This window comes from Eucalyptus grandis, chromosome 8 (genome assembly GCF_016545825.1).
Source record: "Eucalyptus grandis isolate ANBG69807.140 chromosome 8, ASM1654582v1, whole genome shotgun sequence".
Lineage (NCBI taxonomy): Eukaryota > Viridiplantae > Streptophyta > Magnoliopsida > Myrtales > Myrtaceae > Eucalyptus > Eucalyptus grandis.
In genome coordinates, this window is record NC_052619.1 from 71,201,396 (window position 1) to 71,205,774 (window position 4,379).

Below are 4,379 nucleotides of genomic sequence, written 5' to 3' on the forward strand. Positions count from 1 at the left end.
TATCCTCCAGCAAAAAGCGAGCCAGAATCCTCCAATGATCAAGTAATTTTTTGTCGATGTAATAATTAAAAAATCTAATGCGACTCTTTTCAATGCTTTAAGGACATTTGGTGATAAAATATTCTCAAATGGGTTTCTCACCAACATATATAGTAAAAGCTATATAAACCAGAGAGAGAAGGGAGAGTGAAGTGCCACTAGCCCTCCTTCGACGACGACGGTCCACGACCTTCTCCATGGTCTTTGTAAGGGCGACCAATAAGCCTTGTCGACGTAACACCTATTAGGCATCACATCAGTGCTAAGTGTCCTCAAAGACACGGAATAAAGTCACATTGGAGTTTTGCAAAACTTAGAATGGACGAAGCTGACAAAAAAAAGGTTAGTTCAACATTTTTTTACAATTTTTGAGGATTTAATTGCGTTATTTTAAATTATAGAATCAACTACATTTTCGCTACACCTTTAGAATTATGGTATACTTATACCTAATCAATAAAGTGGATAATTATACGAATAAAATGAAGGACGTAACTAATTTGATAAAAGTTTATCTTTAATCCTTAATTTACACATTTTTAATCAAATGTTGGAACTATAAATTTGTCTAATCAAGTCTCAAAATTGCATAATTTTGCTACTCAAGTCTATCTAGTTTCACATCTAATTAATTGGAGCCGACGTGTCCATTGGAGTTAGCAAGTGATTGACATGGAAAAGCTTTTTACTATCGTAGAAAACTTTTTACTAAAGTGATATGTAGGACTAGAAATCTCAAAGATCAAGCCGTAACTTAACCATGAGCAATGAGATTTGACAAGATTGATGTTGCATTCAATATTTCCACATTAGAAAGTCTCGTTAGCTCCAATGAGACGTAATCTCCAATTGACCAAATTTGTGAGCCAAGGGATTTGATTTGACGAGTTATGCAAGTCCGAAGACTTGATTGGGTGAATTAAAAGTCTAAGGACTTCATTGTACAAAAAAATCCACAAATTCAGGTACCCAAAGTAAAATTTTACCATCAATTTTTGTATTAACCTGAATTAAAATCTCCAATGCTTTCAATATTTATAATAAAAAAAAAGATAAAAAGTTTACATAATTAAAATTCTTCAGCAAATCACTAAATAATTAATAAACGAAATACAAATATTGCGCACAGCATAATCTTTGAAGATATAATTAATTCATATGCTAGGAAAGCTATATTTAAACAATGTGCATATCGCAAATTTTAAGATTTGATACTATGAGCACATCAATAAGAAACGAAAGCATAGTAATCACATAATTAATTTCCAAAAGGTATCTATTCCTATGGTTACGAATAAGAGTCGAAAAGTCAAATTCGCGATCTATACAATGTGAACTATGAAGAATTTAATTCTTATGTAATTTAAAATTTCAATAACCATAACTTACAAAAAGTTTACAAAATAAATAAAAAGAGTAATTATGTAATCTGCTAAGTAAATAAAATGAATATGTATGCTATCTAAAGAGTTAAACGATAAACCCTCCCTTATGCGTCAGAAAACATCAAGGTTGAATTTATAATTTTTGTTTCCGAACCCTAGAGTAACCCAACAAGATCAAACATAGGCCAACGAGTTGAGTTGGCCCATTTTGATGGGTGTTCTAAGAGAAGTTCTTAACGGGCCTCAAACATTTTCTTTCTTTTTTAATCTTTTTAATCTTTCTTTCTTTTTTGGTAAAAACGGCATATCATTATCTTTGCCAAGTGAGTTTGAAAAGTCCAGTCCAAATAAGAAACTTAGAGTGCAAGCAAGATTTGGGTTCGGCAAGCGCTGTGTACATCCCAAACCCTACCCAAAATTGTGCGAGACTCTCCACAATACTGAGGTCCCAAACCTGGGTCAACTTCAGAAGCCGGCATAAAGACCCGGCCAAATCCTATCCCGATCAATCTAATACATTTTATCAATTCTTATGTGCGAAATACAACATTTATTTTTTTATTAAGGTAACTTCAAATGGACGGTACTAAAATAGAAGTTGCAAAACTAGAGTCTATGGTGAAGAGCTGCCCATATCATTATCTTTGCTAAGTGACTTCAAAAAGTCCAATCAAAATGCGTAACCTAGGGTGGAAGCAAGCCAGATTTGGGTTCAGCTAGCACTTTGTACATCCCAACCCCTACCCAAAATTGTGCGAGATTCTCAACAATGCCGAGGTCCCAAACCAGGGTCACCTTCTCCTCTCTCGCCTATGCGAGCGTCTCTCTACCGCCATGGTAGTGCTTCCCTTCCCAAACCCTAAGACCTTCATGAGAACGTTTCTCTACCGCCATAGTAGTGCTTCCCTTCCCAAACCCTAAGACCTTTTTGCTTCCTTAACCTTCTTTCTTTCCTTCCTTTTTTCTGCGTCTTTTATCTTGGAGGAGAAAGAAAAAAAAAATTCCCCAATGGTGCTGGGTCGAAGTCGGAACTACGAATCGAACAGTGGATTGCGCCAATCTAGCCATCGCCCTCCTGCATTGGTTTGGATCTAGTAGCTTAGCCTTCGGATTATCTCTAGGTTTCTTCGGATACTGGGCGATTGGGTGGATATTTTGTTCTGGTTGATTTCCTCAATCGATGGCTCCGGTTATTGCGGAGAAGTAGTGGCTGCAAGTGTTGTCGAGTCTTAATGCTGGTAGATTGGTTTTCTGTATTTGAGAAGATGAGCATTCTCGAGCTTCTGTGCTGGTCGTTCGATTGAGTGTATTTGAGGAAGAAGGGAATTCTCGATCATCAGGGCTGGTCGATCGGTCTAGTAAAATTTTGCATTAGTATACATGGAGAGAAAAGAAGAAAATGAACAGCGAGTGGCGGCACTATGTAAACGACTGGGTTACCTTTGGTCTGAGGAAGATGTTGTAGAAGTCTCCCCTCAAATTTCTCAGTCCAAAAAGGAGGAATGTAAACGCACTCTCTTTGGTAAGCTCTTCTCCAAACCTAATGTCAATTTCCCAGCATTTGTATCCACTATGAAAAAAGCGTGGAAAGCTGACACTGTTATCTGTGCACAAAAAGAACCGGGGCTATTTACTTTTATCTTTCAAATGGAGGAGGAAAAAGAGAGAATTATGAAGGCATCACCTTGGTCATACTCTAGCAACCTGATTGTATTAAGACAGTGTGAGCCAGAAATCCCTGAGCATTGTTACAAGTTTACTAAAGCTGCCTTTTGGGTGCGTTTCGGAGGCGTTCCCCCTGGTTGGAGAGTAGAGCAAGTCTTCAAAGATCTGGGAAGTAGAATCGGTCGAGTTATGGAAGTTAGTCTTGATACTACAGGAAATCAACAGAGAGGAGGAAGAGTGAGAATAGAAGTTGACCTGAACGTACCACTGAAATCGGGGGCAATTCTGGATATTGGATCCAAATGGCTGTGGGTGGAGTTCAAGTATGAGCGTCTTCCCCATTTCTGTTATTCTTGTGGGAGAATAGGGCACTATGCTTCCGATTGTGCTGAAATTCCTTATGAACAGTCACCTTGGGGAAACAACAAAATTGGATCCTACGGGCCTTGGCTGAAATCAGAAGCAAGTGAGCATAGCCCTTATTGGGAAACTTTTTATGGCAAAATTGAAGAAGATATTATTGTGGAGGAAACGGTACCTATTACACCTTCCCAATCTGGTGGTATGGATATTATAGCTCATGAAGCAGCCCTCGATATACAACTTGGAGCTTGCAGCAAAAGAAGACTCGACAACTCTCTTGGAAAAGAGATAGCTCCAATTCACGAAGGGTCTCTTAATGAAGTCAGAGACCATGGCAAACTGGTACAATGCTATGAAAACCATAAACAAGTCCTATCAAAAGTAGGGAAAAGCAATAAGAAGAACATGAAAGTTCAGAAGGCTAAAAAACAAAAGTGTATATTTGAGAAAACCCCTTTCTTGATTGATGATACTGAATTTCTGGATACTCCTGTGAAATTGGTTGCAGAAGGACAAGAATGGGCTTTGGTGGCTAGCCCTAATAAGCCACCTGCGACGCCATGAAAATCATTAGTTGGAATTGTCAGGGGCTGGGTAACCCCCTGACAATTCAAGAGCTTAAAGCCTTAACAGCAAAAGAAAGGCCCAGTATTCTCTTTCTTATGGAGACTAAAAATAAAGAGGCAATGGTGGAAAAAGTTTGCAAAAAATTACTCTTCCAGAAAATCTTCCTAGTGAATCCTTCAGGCACAGCAGGGGTTTTAGCTCTTTTGTGGCACGAGGAAGCATCTTTGAAGGTAAAAACTAGTTCAAAGCACTATATTGATGTGGAGTGTACGGACCCAGATAGTAGGCAACATATGCAAATTACTTTTATCCATGCATCTACCAATTTTGGTGAGAGACTGACCTTGTGGCAAACATTTG

At 38.3% G+C, this 4,379-nt stretch overlaps 1 long non-coding RNA gene across 1 annotated transcript; it reads right to left on the reverse strand.

Annotated features, from left to right (window-relative positions):
* Window positions 1–2,056: 2,056 nt before the first annotated feature.
* Window positions 2,057–3,529, reverse strand: LOC120286732. The gene is made up of 4 exons (XR_005545441.1): window positions 3,355–3,529; window positions 3,109–3,244; window positions 2,865–3,028; window positions 2,057–2,779 (listed from the first exon to the last, which is right to left on the reverse strand). It is a non-coding gene; the product is annotated as an uncharacterized LOC120286732 (long non-coding RNA).
* Window positions 3,530–4,379: the final 850 nt, after the last annotated feature.